The sequence below is a fragment of the Phascolarctos cinereus genome, unplaced genomic scaffold (assembly GCF_003287225.1).
Source record: "Phascolarctos cinereus isolate Bilbo 61053 unplaced genomic scaffold, phaCin_HiC Scaffold_4;HRSCAF=312, whole genome shotgun sequence".
Lineage (NCBI taxonomy): Eukaryota > Metazoa > Chordata > Mammalia > Diprotodontia > Phascolarctidae > Phascolarctos > Phascolarctos cinereus.
In genome coordinates, this window is record NW_027555847.1 from 331,901,342 (window position 1) to 331,922,964 (window position 21,623).

Here is a 21,623-nt window from a genome sequence, read left to right on the forward strand (position 1 = left end):
CAAAGCTGTAATAGTAAGAATGTAACTGTGGTGGCTCTACTTTTCTTGATGGTGAATAAACTATTACGACAATCTTTGCAGGTCTTCGTCCATTTTTCTTTGTCATTCTTCCAGTTTCATCCTTAAGTGTCCTTGATGTGACTTATACAGTTGGGTCTCTCACTAAATTTCCTTTACATTTACTTTTTCTCTCTCCTTTCTATTTTGTGAAAGGATACTGCTCATGATCATCCACAGTCTTTTTCCATAAGGCTTTACCATAAGTTTGTATTCTAAACCAATGTTGCCCTCAGCCGGCTTCTCTTTGGAAAGTAAGTAAAATATTTACCAACATGTGCCTTTTTGTCTCCTCATTAAGGCAATTTGCTGAGATAAGTTAAAACTTCCATAGAGTATTACTGGTGTCAGTGTCTTAGTCCTTTTTCATCCCTATCCCACTTTTTGTCACCCATATTTGTACTGTATGACATTTTTTTTTAACTGTAATCCTTTCTTGAGAACTAGTTGGGAAAGCTGGATTAAACTAACTTTGATCTTTAGTAAGTCAGTGATCTGACTCTACACAGATGCTAATCTAATCCTGGAATGATGCCCACATGAGTTGTGAATAAATCCATTCCTATCTATTACAATATAATCAATTAAAAGAAAATACTCTTTGGTGCTCAAGATGTTCAGCATCTTCCAATTCTTTTCTTGAAGAAAATATTAACAATGATATACCGGCAAGAAGCTTCTGTGTAGTATTAGCAATCTTGTGAATAGCCTATTTCATCCTTATTGGCGACCCTCATTTTCCAACATTTTTTGCTATCTTCACTTATTCCCACCTTTGTACTGAAAGTCATTATGTATCAAAGACTATGTTGATTCATTTTGTATGATCTTTTAAATAGCCATCTGTATGTAATGAATTCATTATTTTGGACATAATCCCTTCTGGTTTGGGATATGAAAATACTTGTTAAAGTTTACAATAACAAAAAATTTAATGATTTTTTAAAAAGTAATTTGTATAGTCTTCTTTTCACCTGCAATACATGTTTGTGCATAAGCGGCAATTATTTCCATGGCAGCTTTTTTTTTTTTTTTGCAAATACGTATTATGAACACTGCAACATTAAATGACCAAATGCCCCACAAAATTATGTTTTTTGTTGCCTTTTGGATGCATGATAAAACCCATATCACCACTTCCTTCGTTTGTCTCTACAAGTAAATCTCGTGCACCAGCTTTACATTTAGCTACAATTTCCTTCTGTCATTTGGTTTTACTTATAGCAAGAATATCAAGATTAATACAATTAATTTCTTTCAGTGTCATCTCTACCACTGCATAAGGATCTCACATTTAGTGTACCAAAAGCTAAGTTAATGTTTACATAAGATCTAAAAACTGTGATTCTTAGCTCTCCATGCCCTCTTTTCTTTCATTTTGTTACTTTCAATTCAAAAGGAGGAGACTCCTTCACACAACTAGGGACCATTTTGCATTTGTTGTTGTTTCATGGGTTGCTATGACCAAAGAATTCATTTCCAAGTGACCAGCCTCTTCATGATGGCCTCTCCAGTGGACTGCCAGAACTTGAAGCCTCGCCAGCTTGGTCAAACCTGCCAGGGCTTGTACTTTACCGGCACAGCCTTTGAGAACCCACGTTCATACCACAATGAGTGCATTAGTGTAGGCATATAAAAATAACCAATATTCACACAGCACTTAAAAGTTTGCAAAGCACTTCATATACATTAAGCTTATTTAATTAACCTTAGGTAGTAATAGAGGAACAAATGGAGCTAAGTAACTCTCCCCATTTTATAGAGAAGAAAACTGAAGGTCAGAGAGATTAAGTGGCACATTCATGTCACAAAGTTAATTAGGCTCTAGATCTAGGCACAGGTGCTCCTGAACATACCCTCAGTGCTCTCCCACTATGCCACAGTATTGCAGAGCCAGGTGGGTAAAATACTGTCATACATGCAGCTTTAAAAAAGTAGAAATAAACCAAAATGGATATATTCATTAGCCAAAGGACTTTATTGACTCATCAACAAAAGTATCACTCTCATGGATTGTCATCAGCCAAACTAAGATTCATATCACATGAGGAAAGGGGATGGGAGGGGAGGGGAAGGAAGGGAAGGGGAAGGAAGGGAAGGGGAGGGGAAGGAAGGGAAGGGGAAGGGAGGGGAAGGGAGGGGAAGGGAAGGGAGGGGAGGGGAGGAAGGAAGGAGAAAGAGAGAGGGATTTATTAAGTTATGTGCCAGGCCTATGCTAAACACTTCACAAATATCTCATTTGATCCTCAGAACTGGGAGGTAGGTGCTAGAGGGGAAGTGACTTGCCCAACTTCACACAGTTACGTCTTGAGGCCAGATTTTAACTCAGGTCTTCCTGACTCCAGGCCTATCCATGCACCACCCAACTCTACCACTAATAATATTAATTGTACTTTTTCTTAAAAAATAAAATGTATATCTATTTTGTAAACTTTAAAAGTGTTATATAAACATATATTTTATTATTAAATTATTAATTCCTCATAGATTATATTTTAATAAAGTGCTCTAAGGCTTACAAAACCTCTTCCAAATCATTATTCTATGAGGGAAGTAGTATATATAATACTTTACAAATGTGTACATATGTATATATACAATATATACATGCCATAGGCCAGGCCACAGGTCTCCTAGATTCAAGACAAATGTCTATATATTGCACTGCACAGCCTTCTTAACTTCTATCACTTTTATTAGGTTGTAAGCAAAAAGGTTTATAGCTTATCTGGTCTTTTTTTCCTCATAATGAAACTCTAGATAGCAAGTAAGAGTTTTTGTTTCATTTGTTTAAGAATTATGCCTGATTAATATGTCATAATCGTCTTCCATTTAGAATAAACTACATTTGTATCTTCCACATTATAGCATATGCACAAAACTGTTCAGGAATGAGAGATGAGAAATCATGAACACTAAGTATTTAAGCTATCTTCAGGATATGAAAGATCCAATGTCCTATCCAAACTTAAAATCTACTCCACCAAAATCATAGCGTACTGCGAAAAAAGAAGCAAAGCCTAGAAAAGGAATCGTAAAAGCAAGCAAGTGACACTTTTTGCATACATTTTACTAATAATCTCATACGTTATATAATTTCATACATTAGAATTGGACAGAACAATTGGGGTAAAATTTGAACCAAGTGTTCATAAGCTCAGCATCTGTCAGATAGAAGGAAACATGTTTTGTTGTTCATTTTTTTCTCTTCAATACACAGAATCAGGAGGCTATGACCCGTTAACCTAATTCACAGAAATTATCTACTGCTTTACACTGTCCTTTAAAAAGAGCTGAATTTTTTTAAAAAAGAGTTGAATCTTCATTTAATCAATGCAGACTGTAAGTTCTGTGCTTTTAACAAGGTGGCAGATAGTTAAAATTTGCAGTTCAAATTTTACTCTGCCAATATTCTAAGATTTGGTTAAACAAATAGATTAACTTCAGAAATAATCACCTATTTATATATAGTTCTACTTCCTCCAAATTAAGTGGCATGGAACCCCTTAAATCAATTTCAGGATATAGGAGAAAAAAATACTCAATCAGTAACTACTGAACATTCCATTAGTTAGCAAACCTTTCCAAAGTGGCACATCCCTTCCTTCATTCATTAAACTCCAGGTTCAAAGGGACAGTACTAGCTGCCACTGGCTTAAATACAGAAAGGGAAGATTTAGTCAGTATACACTCCCTTCTTTCCTACCTCTTCCTCTAATCACCCTCATTCACATATGCTCTTGATTAAGAGATACAGCCGCCAAATTTGTGGACATTTTGTGGACAAATATGGACACCTGCCAGCTACCTAATCATTCTTCCCCTGTGCCACAAAGAATTAAACTGTAAGCCTAAAATTTAAATGCAAACAAATGACTTAATCACTTTTAAGAGATTTCTTCCTTACCTATCAATAACAGCTCATTCTCCTTACAAAACAAAGTAAAATTCTACTGGTTTTCAGTCTTTTGCTATAACAAAACTGAAGAAACGAACATATCGGGAGTTCTAAATTCCATTTAACCTTCCTACCAATTATAGATTCTAAGACACTGAAAGACTATTTACTCTTATTATGTACACAATTCTAATAAGCATGTCCTTTTTAAGTATCTAAGCTGAAAACAGATTAAAATTTGTATAAAAAGGAAGAAGTAGCTGCTACAGATAGGTATATGGAAAGTAGTGAAGAAGTGACTGGTCAGTCATTCTTTTGAAAATACAAGTGAGAAATAACATTAGAAATTATGAATGTGACTGAGGGTCTGATAGGTTAGTACCCAGATACATATTCTCACCTCCTGTGTTAGAATAAAAATGTCATGGGCAAGGAAGAGCAGCAAAGGAGGGCAAATGAATTATTATGCATGCTGCTTTTTCCCCTCAAAAAATTTTTTAAATACCTATACTCCTTTTCATCTCAACAGCACTGAAATCCAGAAGAAAGCTACATAAACACAAGCCACACCAACATTTAAATTTGTGGTTTGAGTCATGATTATTAGGAAAAGACTAGCTACTATTCTATCTGATTTTCCTCTCATAACTGTGCCACTCTTCCCCCCCACCACCCCGACAAACTAGTCTAGCAGGTGGGCCAGTATTTGCCACCACACACTAAATGTAACTGACTACATCTGTTCCACCAAGAAAAAATACCCACATTCTTCATGTGACATGAAGCGGTCTTAGACATTTTATAATGTTCGTTCTCAGGCTAGACATTACAGTTATTCACATGAAGATAAAATACATACTAAACTGTTTTACTCCACAATAAAGAGGCCTTAACCAGCAAACACTTGAGCTCCTTGCCACTGAGACATGGTTGCCAAGAGCAACCCAAGTTGAAAATACAAACTCATTTGTAAAATATTGTGAAAGAGGATGGAAAAAGGCTATAAGTCCTATCACCTCATAAAAGTAGCAGAAATGGAGGGAAAAAGTCTGTAGAAAGCTAGTGCAATACGTAACTAAGTCATATGTATTCATACATGAAACTGGCAGAAAGACAACAAAGTAACAGAAAACCAAGCAGATATATTAACATTTCTATAACAGTTTTTAATCATCAATCACTGTGGAACAACCATATTTGGATTAAAACCTCAGACCCTGATATGTTATATGAGGAAGTAGAAATGGAAACTCGCAGTCAATGAACAGTTATTAAGTGCCTACTATGTGCCAGTCAGTGTGCTAAGCACTAGGAACACAAAGAAAGGAGTTCAAAATTTAATGGGGGAAGGCAACATTCAAAAAATAAAAAAGCTAAAGGGGCTGGGGGCAGGTACTCGGCTCAGAGCATGATGCAGTCCTTTAATCAGGATGGAAATTGATGAAGTACCCGTCCTGTGCACCCTCCTGAGAACCGGCGCAGCATCTGAGAGGCACTCTTCCAAGTCCAGCCTCCATCTCTTCAATCACAGGGAGGAGGAGCCCAGGGGTAGGGGTGCTGAGGAGGCGTGAGGTTCTGAGTTGATGTCACCTTGTAGGATGATGCATTTCTGAAGATCATGAAGTCCAGGAGAGCAGCTGGGAAGCAAATGATGAGGTGAATGTCTTGAGTTCATGGCACATAAAAATTCAAAGTCAAGACTGACTGGACCAGACTAAGTACATACCTGGAAAATCTGAAAGCACTAAAGGATCATTTTATAGATATTTTGGAAAGAAGATAATGCCAAAAGGGAAAAAAATCCCACGTGATATCACTACCCCTAAGCAGCCATCAATGAGGAATCTGTTAACTACTGACCCTATTAATTCCAGGATCAAATATAAAGTCATGTGTTTGACATTTAAAGGTCTTTGTAACCCAGCTCCTTTCTATCTTTCCAGACTTCCAATACCTCACTTCCTTCCACACACCCCTATCCAGTTACATCAGTTCATTTACTATTTCTCACATCCACTTCTGGGCCTCAACTCTGGCTGTCTCTCATTTGTAGAATGCGCTCTCTCCTCAATTCCTCTTTGGTACTCCTAACTGCCTTCAAGAATCATTTCAAATCCTGTCTTTTACAGGAAGCCTTTCTTCCCTTCTCCTCCCCCCCTCAACTACAGTTACTTCCTCTCAGATAATCTTCCATCTATTCCATATACCATACATGGTATCCCAAAATGTTTTAGTTGCTAGTCAGTCAATAAACATTTATTAAGTACTTACTATGTTCCAGGCTTTAATACCAACTAACAAAAAAAAACATCATTTGCAATCTCAATTATTCAAATTTCTTTTACAGTTATCTAGTTGTGAATTTTGAATAATAAAAATTTTAATTTTTAACAAGATGGGGCACATTGTCATCACACATTTCATGTGTGAGTTTCTGAATGACACTTTGTCAGACCCTTTGAATCAGTAAAGGAAGTCCTCTTGCCTTGACATGTTGGTCACCTGACCTATCTCTAGTAAACTTTCTTGTGAGGTCACATCAAAACTCCCATATATGTAACAAAAGCATGTTCTCTGAATTATCTATCTTAAGGCTGGAATTACAAATGCAATCCTGTCAGTAACTGAACAGCAGCTAATGAGAGTTTTTAACAAAGTTTGAAAATGGACTAGAGTGATTTATAGCACAAAATAGTAATTACGTTAAATTTCAGTAAGAAATATCAACATTTTAAAAATCTAAATAAAGCTTTCAAATGTTTTTATAAGTTTGTAGTCTTTATATTTCTGAAGTTATTAAAGATTAAAACTGCACTAAGACTTCTGAGAAACACCGAATTCTCTCATTCATACCTATTTATTTACATGTTGTTTTCCCCATTAGGAATGTGAGCTCCTTGAATCCAGAGCCTATTCTTGTCTTTCTATCACCAGCAATCCGCACAGTGTCAGGCACATAATAAGCTCTTAATAAATAACTTCCCACAAATGCTAAAGTTTGCTAATGCTCCTGTTTGCAAGTAATATTGTGCTGATGGCATCAATCCTCAAAATATCAAAGGAACTCTTCAATGAAGTCCATTATTACTCAAGAGGTTAGTCTAGCCAAACTAACATACAAATAAAAAAAAAAGATGAAAAATGACTATTGCCCCAAATACACATTTGGATAATCAGTCTACCGAATTAACACATGAGTAAATATATCTAGAACAGGAACTGCAAATAGCAAATTAGCTGGGGCCAGAACTGAAGCAAGAGAATGGGATAAACTGGACTTGGAAAACTCTACAATGTATCCTGCATAGAAACCCCCTCCCTTTTGTAAACCACTAAAGTTCTCCCAGAGATCTGTACAAGCAACGGAAGATGTACCTAATAGGCTTAAGTAAGTGGCAGCATATTTCCAACAATACCTGGGCCCAAGGGTCAGCATAAAAACATCATGCAGGACATGTATGACTGGAAAAAGAGAAACCTTTAGGGCTTACTTAACACAGCAGACATATTAACGACAACAACTATAACAGTTAGCAGCCACACAGCATTTTAAGATTTGCAATGAACTTACATATATATAAAATTCTATCCTCACAACTACTTCATAAGGTTGTTTTTATTATTCTCCCCATCACACAAATGAGAAAACTAAGGATAGAATAAGTTTAGCCACCTACCCAGAGTCACATAGCCAGTAAGTGTCTGAGGTAGGATTGGAACTAAGGTCCTTCTTACTCCAAATCCAGTGCTCTATCCATTGGGCCATTAAAACTCAATTGAAATTCAGGACTAATTTCATAGTATCACAATATGAAGGGAACCTCTGGAGATCATCTAGTACAAGGGTTCAGTGATCTTTCAGATGTGCTCAGCCCCATGGCTACAACTATATAAATGATAACTTAAAAGAACAAAAAAAAAAATCAATAAACAATATTGCTGTTAATGTTAAAGGCCAAAAACTTAATTTCTTTTAAGGAACAGTAAAATATTAAAAGTGTACATTTTCCAGTACTATATCATCACCACTCTTTAATGCTGTTTACTTAATTGTTTGGAGGGACTATAATTTACAGGTATTTAAGCTGGGAGTTTGTTGAAGCTCTTATGCCATATTTTGAAACAAAATTATCAATAAAAAATAATGCTTTAACAAAGTTCCAAATAACTGCCTTCTCCGAATCTGTACTGAAAACAGAGACTGATTTGTTTCTGTCTTGCACAGTGCCTTGCAACTGCAGGAGCTTATTTAATTAATGGAAGAAAAGACCATGTTAATTTTTTTATAGTTCAATTTATTTCTTTCAGTTTGATACCTGTTAATTTAGCCAAGCTAAAACTGAAAAGTCTACTAGATATAGTAAATGGAAAGCCCCAAAATATTATAAAGTTTGAGCTAAATAAAATTTTGCTTTAAAAAAAAAATTGAGTGTCTCTATCTTTTCCAGGCTAGACGTACGGTGAACAAATCATAAGTGAACACCACACAGGGGCTACTCAAATGATCTGATCCCACTAGAGACTGCTCCACTTTTGAGCTGGGATAGTTTTCCCATCCTTAGGTAATCTCGTATGCCTCCTTTCAAAAGTTATTTTACAGGTGAGGAAGCTGAGGCTCCAGGAGGTAAGTGATTTTCCCCCCAAGGCAAAATGGTCCCACAATTAAATACAAAATCAATCATACATCTTGGTTTCATGGGTTGCTATGACTAAAGAATTCATTACCTCATGGGCAACCTACTGGTCAAAAGTCTTTCTACCCTTAGGTTGGTCCATGAACAGCAGACTCAGAATATCACAAGAATCAGTCTGAGGCCTCCCGAGCATAGTGGAACTTGCCAGCATTTGGGTGCTAGGTCATCTCCCATGACACAATGTAGAAAAGGTCTATGCAAAATCATTCAAGAAATGTAAGACTGGAAAAGTGGGCAGGTAAGTCATGTAGCAAGAGCAAGGGATAATGTGTGTGCATACATACATACATACATACATACATACATACATACACACACATATATTTCATATATATATATATATATTATATATATATATATATATATATGAAATGCTGCAACATACTCTTGAATTATCAAAAGACCTCAAAGGAAGGTGATTTGGGCAACTACTTCCTAAAGCCTCTATGGAAAAACTTGGACAAGAACCACAAAGGATGAGAAGGAATGGAAAGGGTTGTGACTTGCTCTTATGGAGAAAATATTCAAATTATATAAATCACAAATATAGTGAAGTAACGAAGTACATCTCAGTAGATATCAACTGAACACAATGTAGTATAACGCATAGCACAAATACCAATACTTACATCAATTAAAAGATGGCAGATAGACAGCAAGGTAGACCATAAACTGATGAGACCCATTTTCATGTGTGGTTTATAGCATTAATTTCATTATATTCAACTTTGTATATACTTGGGCTACCAAAAGACATTGAAATACTTTCAACAGCATGCAGACACTCAAAAGAAAAACTCATCATTAACACCTTCCAGACTTCTGAATCATTATTCTAAAAATATCATTTTTGAAAAAATGGTATCCACCCTCCAGCTACAATCACTGCTTCCCATCAGTAACTCCCAAAAGGAGAACTGTGAGGTAAATACATGATACAAATTGTACTGCTACTCACTCCTAATGAAAGTCATGTTCTTCTTGGTGAGAAGTTTTAGGACTGTAACTGCGATTTTGAGATTCCAGACCATCTTTCCTAATAAATCACAAAACCAATTCAAAACTCAGGAGACATTAAATAAAACTGCCCATAAGACCCTTCCTAGTACATTTAAATCATAAATAAAACTTTTAGGAATGATTACCACAAAATATAACACTAAGTAAGAATACTACTTATACTTTAATTTTTTAAAAAAGTAGTGTGTAAACTATGTAAGAGATTTCATCAACTGGAAGAAAAAAAAAGTGGTGAAGGGAACAAATCATAAGTGAAAACCAAAGGTTTGCTTCCTCCACACAGAAAAGATCTATAGCCACCACAAGCAGAGATGAAACAAATTTACAAGAGCAACTGTTTTATTTATACCCCAAGAGGCTTAGGCCCGGCACACCTAATAGTTTTAGCCTTGAGGCAAAAGCCTTAACTGATTGAGCTTATAATTGCTCTCTGGACACTATATATTGGACACCATGTGATCCTCAAGTATGGATTCATATATAAAACCAATATCTGGTTTAAAAGAACCTATTATATTTCACCAACTATTTCTAAAGAAGCTATTTTCAAAGCACCAAAACTTATAGATCATAATGCCAGGAATCTTTCCTAGGAAAATCCAAGTTAGAACAATTGCTAATTTGGAAAAGGCGGCATAACTGAAATAGCAGCAAGGTCAAAAAGAGAATAAAAAACATTTTTCTAGACATTTAATGATAATATTTTACAAAGCAATCCTTTTATTTTCTCTGAATTACTTCTAATCTTACTCCCCGAAACTCCGTCCAAAACTTTCTAATCTCTCAAGTCCCTAGCTCCACCCCCAATCCCCTCTCTTAGCAGATGTCCTCACTCTGTACTTCACTAAGAAGATGGATGACATTTGTCTTGAGCACTTCCATCTCCCATTCTCCACAACTCAAACCCATTCAATGTCTATGCTTCTCTCCCCCCTCCCCCAGTTCCCCAGTCTCAGAGTAAGTACAAGCCAAATTCCTTGCCAGGGCCAACCCTTGTGCTTTTGATTACATCCCCACTTCCATCTGATCTAGGAGCCTTCCCTTTCGTCTACAAATATGTTCATGTCTGTCTTAAAAAAAAAAGACCTCCTCTTCACTTATGATACTCTATCATACCCTATCTCCCCATTCTTTCTTTGAAGTTAGTAGTGAAGAGGAAATCTATACTACATCTATACCCTAGCCATCAATTCACTATTGCAACCTAATTGCCAACCACATCACTCTACAAAAATTGTTTTCTCCTTAGTCACAAATGACCTCTGAATTGCAAAAGCAATGACTTTGTTTCAGGACATATTCTTCTTGAGCTTTCTGGACCATCCCTTTCTCCCAGATGCTTTCACTCCTTCCCCCTCGGCTTCCCAAGTACTGCTTCTCCTGATTTATCAATGAACTCTGGCTGCCTTTTCTCTGTCTCCTTCATTGATTCATCAAAGTCATCCTGCCTACAAAATGTGCTTATTCTCCAAAGCTTTATTCTTTTCTCTATAGTCTCTCCCTTTGTGATTTTATGGATACAATTATCACTTCTATGCAAATGACTCCAGCATCTATTTATCTAGTCCCAAACTTTGCTTCAAGTTCAGTTCTGTATCTCCAACTGCAGCCTGAACATCTCCATCTGAATGTCCTAACAACACTCCAAACTCAAACCAAGAAGCAGCTACAATGGAAAAAGCACCAGATTTAGAGCCAAAGGCCCGAGTTTACCCTGCCTCCGTCTCTGATAATCTGCATGACCTTATATAAGTCAATTTACCTTTCTGGGCCTCAGCTTCCACACATGTAAAATAAGAATGCTCCATTAGATCTCTAGGGTCCCTTCCAGCTCTAAACCCATGTCCTATGTCCAAAACTGAACACATCTCTCCTAACCTTGCCCCTTCTTCTTCAGTTCCCATTGCTGTTCAGGTAACATCGTTCACTTGATTAACATGGCTCAAAACACCAGTCATCTCCACAACCAATCAGTTGCCAGGCCCTGTCAGTTCAACCTTAACTCTATTTGTCTCATCTATTCTCTTCTCTCCACTTTGCACACACTGCTACCACCCTGGTGTTCAAATCCTCAACTCTTAGTTAGACTTGGTTGGAATAGCCTTTTAACTGGCATCATACTATCCAATCCATCCTTCACTGAGCTGCTAAAACAATTTTCCCAGTTTGCAAGACTGACTCTTCCATTTTCCCACTTCCCTACTAAAAATCTGTCAGTAGTTCTCTACAGTCTACAGGACAAAATATAAATGCCCTTGCAGGAAGGGCTTAAAGCCCTCTACAATCTGATTCCAACATTTTCTTTCCAGGCTTCTTCTTAAAAAGCAAGAGAGAGGTCAATCAGACTACAAAAGAAATGCCCAAGTAGTCTTAGTACTGATTTTGGAATCAAAAGACATAGGTATAAATCTCAACTCTGCCACACAATACCAATGTTAACTTGGGTAAGTACCTTGCCCTTATCTGAGCCTCTTCTGTAAGAGGAGGGGATTGAACCAGAAGATCTTTATGGTGCCTTGTGACCCTAAATCTACTATCTTAATATGCCAAGACTGGCAGTAATTTAAGTCTATCAATAGAGTAATATTATACGTTTTTAAAAATCACTTCAATTCACCTTTCCATTTAGATTTATTCTGTGGCACATAAATAATGGGCAAAGCAAGGCATGGGCTGGAGGAGCCTGGGTTCTACTCCTAGCCATGTTACTAACCCAAAGAATGTCTTTTAAGTCCTTTAACCATTTCTTGACAAGTGTTTCTCCAGCTGCAAAATTTCTTTCGAAGAATAGAAAAGCCTTCAGATAATACGAAACTGCCAAAAAAAAACCACTGCCAAAAAAAAACCAAAGATAATACGAAACTAAAGTCAACAGCGGAGGCAAGGAAGCAATCACTAAATCTAGAGTAAGACAATCTGGATAAGAATCCTGTCTCTGCCACTACAGTATCTGTACATCTTGGGTAAGTCACAACTTCTCCATGACTAAGTTTCCTCATCTGTAAAATTAGGTTGTTAAACTACATAACATTTAATTTCCCTTCTAGCTCTAAATCTATGATTCTAAGTGGCTCTGAGATACCTGGTAATATTTTCTCAAACCGTAGCCAGACATGTCAAAAATTTCTCTTCAGGCTAATAACTAGGGCAAATACTTATTTTTCAAGATATAGCAACTCAAAATTGTTTTAAAAATAATTTATTTTGATTTGTGCTTCAAATTTACTCTTGACAAAATAAATGATCAAGTGTCAAGACATGTGGAAGAACCAGATAATCAAGGGTTAGTCATTTAGATAACATATAGAGCTATGAGTAGCATTCCTAAGAACTTACTCCTAGGATTAAGCTGTTACCCCCTACTACTCCAAAATTCATGTGGGTCCTTTCAAAATACTCCAAAGTCAACTAAAAGGCCAAAAAGCAGCATGGGTAAAGTAGTAGAGACCCAAAGAGCAGCTCTGTTTCTTTGATTGAACCCAAATAATCATTCAAGTTACTTTCCAAATCACCTGATCCAGGCACTGGAATAGTCTCCTTTTCCCTTATACTGCCATAAATTATTTTTTAAGGTTGTTTCTGTGCTTACATAAAACTCATGACAGATTATACTCACATAGATTATACTCAAATCTCATTACTTCAACATAAAAGTAATTAAGGCATACTCAAGTTTGTGTACTATAATCCAATTAGTTAATATTATAACAGTAACCTGATCCTTCCTTTAATTAAGTTCAAAGGTCATTTTCATAGAGTTAAAAGGAGTACAAGATAGCACATGGATAGTAAGCTAACTCAACACTGCTTCCAAAGTTTTGCATAATGGTTAATAAAACACATGTGAACATGACAGCCTTATTCCAGTTTCTCAGGAATTTTTTCATGTAACTGACCCCACTATAGCTAGTAGTGGTGTAAGTAGCAAGGTAGACAAGAAAGATCAGAAGTGAAATAAAAGTTAATGTTTAGCCATCATTCTTATTTTCTCGCTAGGAATAAAAGAAGAAATACTAGTAAGAAAGAAAAATAAGGCAATGAAGAAATCACCACCTGGCAAAAAAGTTCGTTTCTCTTTCTAAAAGATCCTTTGTGCAACATACACTGTAGATGACATCACAGTCATATTCTATCTCTTTTCAGTTGGCTAGCAGCGAGATTTTGTATTCACCTACTACAACAAAACATTTCTTTACCAGTAAGGCAAAAGACAATGATTGAGAACATAAATTCCCTACTAAGCTAAAACTCAGTATGTTTAAAGAATTTGTTCAAAAAGCACGGTGACTAACAAAGAAGGTGTCAAAGGCAGACCTTTCTGCCTTTTTTTCTCTTCCTGTGCCGATTACATTAAATTATTTAGCATAATTTATTTACTGGCATCAGCACACCGAAGTCAACTTTCCAGATAACTTTCCAGATAACTAAAGTATACTCCTTTAGACACAAAATAGGTTTTAAAACTTTTTGAAAGGAATCTTTTAAAAGTGTATTACATATATGTATCTTTAAAACAAAGAATAATGAAAATAATTTAATCTTTTATCAATGACTTAAAGTCATTATGAACACTAATTATCATTTTATAATATAGTACAATAGGGGTTGTGGCTGTTTAATTATCTAGGACTGTTTGTCCCTACCCTAAATGGTCCCAAATTGCTAGATCATTTCTATGGATGTTTCTCTCTTCTCCACTGTTGTCAGACTGTACAGGTCCATTTTTGTTGTTGTCAGTATCTCCCCTCTCTTTTTAAATTAGTAGCTCCTAGTCTTCTCAGCAGTAAAAAACAAGATTAAAATTTGCTAGATTAGTGTCTAAAATAACTGTAAACAAGATTTTAGCGAGGGCTTGAGGGAGTCCCTCAAAATGAACTGAATGAAATTTATTACATGGACTTTGTGACATCTATTTTAGCTGCTGGGATATCCTTTTTGCCTATATACTTCCTGGTTTTCAGCTGAGTTCAGAGTAACTAAGGTTGACAAGTTGAAAACTTATACATAGCTAAGGGGTTCTGACATGGTAGTGTCAAAGAACCTACATGAATTGTTTAAGCTATTGCTATGATCTCAATTACATATAAAAACATAAAGGAAAAAAATCAAAAGATAAATGAAGGAAAGATGGTCTTATGGAGCGCTCAGAGAATGAAAAATGAAATAATGACCTTTTTTTCCAGACCTATTTCTTCCAGTCTCAAAAGATGAGGAAACCCTTCTGGACAAGTTTCATCCCTGTCCTCTCACCTATATCTCTGATTTTATTTCCCACCCCTCACCCACACACTCCATCTCCTCCATGACATCAACCCATTAATCATCTCCTCTCCAGTGCATCTTTCAACTCTCTCCTCTCACTGGCCCCTTTCCTTCAGATTATAAACAAGCTTAGAGTTTTTCCCTCTTGTCCCACACATGGATACTTCTCTTAGGGCTCTGTACTAAGTCCTCTTCTCCTTTCTTTCACCCTCTCTTTAGGCATTTCATCCATTACCATACTTTCAATTATCACCTCTAAACAGACAACTCTAGGTCAACCTTACTGGTCAGAAGAATCTTAAAAAAACAGAAATAGAATGAACTCTTCAAGTCCTTGCTACCAGTAAGGTAACAAAGGGAACTTGTTCTGCTTCTTTAAGTGATAGTTAGAGAAATGCAAATGCTAAAATCACTATGCATTAAAAGAGACTAAAGCAACAGTATCTTACAATAGACTGTTTTCACCAGATTCAAACAAAAGTATAGTAGGTAAAAGAAGGCATTGCTACAAAATTGCAGATGAGATACTCCACTAGGAGCAATGCTATCAAACTCATGATTCCATTTTAGAATACTCCAGTTGTCAGGTGTTCTGTTACATCAGGTATATATAAGCACTGCTGTCATTATGATTACCCCAGCTACTGATCATAACCTGACAGTTTCTGAAGAATTTCCAATTAAGCAATAACCACACTCAACAAAAGGAACTGCTAAAGTTATTTTCAACGTGTGGCTGAAGGAAAACCACAATACAAAATTTCAAAATAAATTTCAATATTTGTTTTAGCTAGATTTTTCTAAAAGCTCATCAAAAGCCATTAAATGACAACATAAAGAAATCTAATTTAGCAAGAAGCCACATTTTGGTATCAGCTTGCATGGGAAAAACAAAGCACTTATACAAACATTAAATAAATACAAAGTTACAAAGGATTTATCCCAAAATATCAATTTAAATTAGTTTAATTCATCTACTACTCATTGACCACTAAAATTTGTGTGGTACAAAAACAGTACTTGAGGTCAAACATTAAGAATGTCACAATCTTTTGAAGAAGGAACACTTGGATACACGAAACAACGGAGAAAAAAGAACTATCACATGTAACAATGTAATAAACAGAATTTAATCACATTACTGAAATAAAGGTAACAAATCCATAAAGGTTAAGTAGCTTGCTATTAGTCATCTCAATACAGAAATTGTACAAAAGAGACTCATCTAAAGGTCCTATACTCTTAAGGTAATAATCCCCTCCCAAAAAAAAGCTTCTTGGAGCATCCACAAAATCTATTAGAAGCTTAGAAATAAAATAAATATACTCTGAAGTGCTTGCATGGATACAAAAACTTAAATATTTGCTCAGCTTTCAAGATACTAAAATATACCAAAAGAACTATTCAAATCCATGTATTACCAACAAAGCATTTGGAGTCTTCAATTGTCAAACAGCTAGAATTTTTCCATGAGGTCATCTATTACTGGTCACTCCAGGGTGCCAATAGTAAATTTCTATAGCACTGTGCAAGATAGTTCTTGAAATTTAAGTAGAACAAAGGTTTTATGTCTGTTTAAAGTAAACAGAAGTTCATTTTAAAATGAGACTAGTGGCCTTTGGGGATACAGAAATTGCAACCAACTCTGTAATCTCTGCATAGCTGTGCAAGTCATAACAGGTAAAAGCTATGCCAAATTCCCTAACAAAAGCAGGATTCTGTATAACAAACCATCACCAAGTGGCTGCAAATGGACACACAGAATGCTCAGCATCAACAAAACTTAACAACATATTTTCTAAAACAGTAGTAGAAAACCAAAGCCTTTTTTGGTTTTCCATTTACATCTACCATCTGTAAGGAAAATATAAACATACCTCCTGCAAAGAGTTATCCACTGTCATTTTGCAGAGTACATATCATTGACACTATAAACAAATCCCACTATAAAGTTTTGTAACACTGTTAAAAGCTGGTAATTCTATGGTAATGCTATTATAAATGGATGACCTACTACCCTCTTATAAGGTCTCTTTCTCAAGCTTTTGTGAAACCAATAAAGGACATAAATGTCAAGATATACCTGTACCTAATTTACCTGGTTGTTCATAAGAAAGTTTAGAAGAGAAGTCTTCACTAACCTAATTGTTCTATATTTCTGCTTACCTCTCTCTCCCCATCTCATTCACATCAGAAAAATAAAAACATTTAAAATTCCCAAAGCACCCACCTCAACAACACACAAATAGGAAAGAACCAGTAACTTAGAGCAGATGGCCTCTCAAGTTCCTTTTAGGGCACCTCTTTTTACCTATCACCTAATCCATAGTGGCTGAGCATTAGGTCTATTTTGTTTCTAGTTCCTGCAGCATAGAAATACAATTTCCAGCATTTGATAGATAGATAGATAGATAGATAGATAGATAGATAGATAGATAGATAGATAGATAGAAAAAATAAGAGTTAAGAGATAGCCAATGGACTGCCTACATGCTTCACTGGTATCCACATAATGGCATGAAATCTAGAAAAATGCCCCCATGTAGGGTTTTCAGAAGGACATGAGTTATGATTTGCAAAAATGGCATGGATGTTATGATCTGAATCACTAGAAGAAATATCCTTATCATTGAGATCAAAGACTCACTTAAGTATGGGAAATCTAACTGTAGCAAAACTCAAATGTCCATTATTTCTTAAAATGAGTTTACATATGCCAAAAATTTAGTATATCCCAAATAGTTTTAAATAGACAAAATAATAAGAGCAGCCTAAATCATTTGTGATCTTGCAGTTTCCTCACAACAATCTTGTGAGGTAAGTAGTCAATTGTTAACCTTATTTTACAAATGAGGATGCTGACTGAGGGCTAAACTGACTTACTACTTTTATGGCCCTAAACTTGAACTGGGGTCTTTGTGATTCCAAGACCAATATTCTCAGCACTACATCACTCTGCTTTCCAATAAATACTTCATTTTCTTAACAGAATAAAACTTCCATTTATCATTATAACAAGCATATGTGGATATACCCCTTTTATTTAATTGAGATTTCCAGCAGAGAGCATTTCGCATTCACAGACTGTCTGTAGAAAAGCATCCACTGAACACAAAGAATTTAAGGTGCCTCCACATCATCCCCACAGCAACTAAAGTACCAAGACCTCTATAACTTTTTGTGTTTCAACTACAATCCAATATTGTAAAGCATTTGGCCATAGTCGTTTTAACCATACCCTCTTGTTCACAATTGTGGAGTTATCTTGATTCTTCCCTCTCCTTCACTCTTCCCATCCAATCAGTTAGCAAGTCTCAGGTATTTCACCTTTCTGATCACAGTCCAGCTTGAGCCCATTGTCACAAAACCACCTGACCACAACAAGCATGAGGGCAAGTCTATAGCAAGAACTGAACCATCTGTCTTTAACTTTGTAAAATTTTTCTCCCAAGAGGCATATTTGTTCAGAGTTGTCTGGTAACTGTGTCTAGAAAAATTAGGAAGCCAGAAAATTCCATTTTCCAGCTTGCCCCAAAAAAGTATAAGGCAATTTGTATTGACAATAAATTTAGAAGTGTTCATAGTAATTGGAGACTATTGAAAAACTTAATCAAAAAGGTACCATTTTAGAGATTCAGAATGATGACATAGGATTTCTGCTACTATAATCTTTATCAGTATTTTAATTTTGTGATTTTCTTCAAATGAAGAATATTTTTAATATTTGTAATTGTTTCATCAGAAATTATTTTTCCATAAAAGGGTTATTTTAAAAGGCTGTTATAAGTATTGCTACACTACATGATAAGCCAAATCTTTTCCCACCACATGTCTGAGTGTAACATGAAATCAATAAAGGTATTTACTTTGGTAGTACATAAACTCAAAGTGTAACAACACAGAGAAAATTGGCAAAAGGATAACACAAATTTGTAATGTTTTCCACATTTTTCAAATGTTCATATTTGTTAGTGTTTATTAAGGTTATAATAAAAAAAGAATTTTAAAAATATGTCAAAAGAATGAGTCAGTAGATTCTCCTTTACAAAAAACTTCCCTGCGATACATCTACTACTGCTACCAATATCATAACACTACGGAGGGCGGCTTCTACTGCTTCTGCTGCTGCTGCTGCTTCTGCTACTCATTAATTTTTATTCACCCTAGATGATAAAAAGGCAAGGTGTTAAAGGCAAGGACACCTAAGGTTAGCCAATACATATTTATAAACAAGGTTTCATATGGGGAACTTAAAACAAGCAGCTGCTATCGGAAATTTTTAAAGGACAGCCTTCTGTATCTTTTTAATCTCTTGATTAAGGATGGGGCATTTTTTTCCTAAGAAGCATATCTATTGGGGTAAAAATTACCCTCTTGTGAAAAGATTTTCACACTGTGTTTTGGGAAAGGGAGGTGTAAGAGATGTGATTTCACTGATGTAGGAAACTCTAGATGTGTAAACTCCCTTCACAGATGCAAACAGGCAAATCATCTGGAAAGTTATGTAGGGCTTGCTCATAGTAGCACCCACCGTTAAGAGGCAGAACTTCAACCCAGGTCTTCTAGATCCCTCTATCTACCCAGTCTGCCCCCTTTCCACTATTCCACACTGCCTCACAGGCAAAAGTAAAAAGTCCTAGTACTAAAAGAGTTTCTGTTCTACTCAGAGGATTCAAATGTATACAAATAAGTAAACATAAAAATCACTTCCTAGGATGAGGAATGGGGGCAAAGCACCAACAATCTGGGGGACAGGGAGTTCCAGTATCAGGAAAGACCTAGTTTAAGGGACAGTACCTGAGCTAAGCCTTCAACGGAGTTAGGAATTCCAAGAAGAGGGGGTCACAAAGATGGGAGGCAGCCAGTACAAAGGCGATAAGGCAGAATTTAGAAAGCTGTGTAGGGGAAACAGCAAATTTAGTGGAATGACACAGTGCTAAAGGTAAATAACACAAAATCAGTCTGAAAAGATAGGTTTGAACCAGACTGTGAAGGATTTTAAATGACAGAGAAGTTTGCATTTTATCCCAGAGGCAGTAATTAGCCACTGGTAATTCCTGAGGCGGGTAGGGTGGCATGACAGTCACACTTTTACTTTAGAAATATCAATTTGGCAGATGGACCATCATAGAGAAGGCCAGGAAGACTCCTCCAAAGTAATCTTTTGGGGGTACTAAGGCCTGCAGATTAACCCCTTCAATGATGTTAATCCTAACATTAGATTTCTCAGAACTTAGAATTCAGATAACTTTAACCACCTCTTTCAATTTGCCACACAGCTGACGTTTTCATTTGCCATCTCTCCCAAGAGTTGGAATTCTCCAGGCAATAAACTGAATAAGTTTATATTCCAGCTTTTCATAAATTAGTTTTAAAATAATTAGAAAATATTCCTTTCCTTCTAAGTTAATGCTCAGTAGACTGACTGGATAGATGTGTCAGTTTGTATTATATGAGGAAAGTGGAAGTGGTTAAGAGATATTTGCTTAAAGGGCTATTTGCTGAAAAGTGCCTATATGTATTATAAAGGACTTACATAAAAATATTATTATAAGGAATTATTTAGGTATTCTGCTATATTATTAATTACATGTTTAAACTCATTTATTAGAAAATTATTTAGGAGATATACTGTTCTTTCTAAAAATATTTTCATACTAATTCACATTCCCTAAAGTATGCTTTATTCTCCTGCATCTTTATATATATATTTTCCAGGTCCACTGAGTTCCTGAGAGAAGGGGGAGTAAAGAGGGAAAGTTTCTTATCTAAAAGGATATGTCCTAAATGAAAATGCTACCTAATAACAGGGCTGCCCTCTGTTTAGATTGGAGTTTTTCCAAAGGTATTAGCATGAGTCCCTGTCAATAAAAGCCACAGCATCTAATGTTCTCAGCAGTAGATTCATTTGGAGGTAATACAGCTCGTCAGCAACTTATATGTAGATTTATCATCATGACTGCTTTAAGTGCCTCACCTCTAGTTTATTACCTATTACAACTTCATTTCAGTACATTGTCAGAATAAAATAGGATATTTCCTTGTGTGGGATGTGAACTTCCTTTTTTAATATTTTCTTAGAAAATAAGCTATAGGGGCAGCTAGGTAGTGCAGTGGATAGAACACTGGCTCTGGAGTCAGGAGGACCTGAGTTGAAATCCAGCCAAAGACACTTGACACTTACTAGCTATGTGACCCTGGCCAACCCCACTGCCTAGCCAAAAAAAAAAAAACAGAAAACAAAAACAAAGAAAGATAACAAAAAAAGAAAAAAGAAGAAAAGTAGCTATGACTATGTCTAAATGCATACACAGTATCCATGAAAAAAGTGAGCCAAAAGTTTTAACTTAATATTTCATATAAAGAATAAAGTATTCCCAGTAAGCATATTTTGACTGGATAGTAACATTTTAATTAAAGAGTCTCTTACAATTCATCCAAAACTTATCCTAAGTGTGCTAAGTTTCACCTGAATATTGCCAAAAGGTAGTTTTCATATTTACTTTGGAGGAAGAAAAACAGAACCTACAAAAATCAAAATGTACTTATGATTTCTTCTGTTTCTATCATTAGAACATAAAGGAGCAGAATTTTCTATTTGCATAGTTGTCATTACTACAAAATAAAATGGTTTCTGGGAGCAGTTACTGGTTTTTAAGTAAGTCAATAGTCAATTTCATAAAAACAAATAC

At 35.8% G+C, this 21,623-nt stretch overlaps 1 protein-coding gene and 1 long non-coding RNA gene across 2 annotated transcripts in view; both read right to left on the reverse strand.

Annotated features, from left to right (window-relative positions):
* The window catches only part of ZSWIM6 (zinc finger SWIM-type containing 6), a 215,793-nt gene that overhangs the window by 151,705 nt on the left and 42,465 nt on the right, over nucleotides 1–21,623 (reverse strand). The gene's annotated exons all lie outside the window — the stretch shown is intronic.
* Nucleotides 2,017–21,623, reverse strand: part of LOC144456916 (uncharacterized) — a 55,987-nt gene continuing 36,380 nt past the window's right edge. The window contains exon 2 of the long non-coding RNA XR_013486139.1: nucleotides 2,017–5,592. This is a non-coding gene — a long non-coding RNA (uncharacterized LOC144456916). The remainder of the gene's footprint in view (nucleotides 5,593–21,623) is intronic.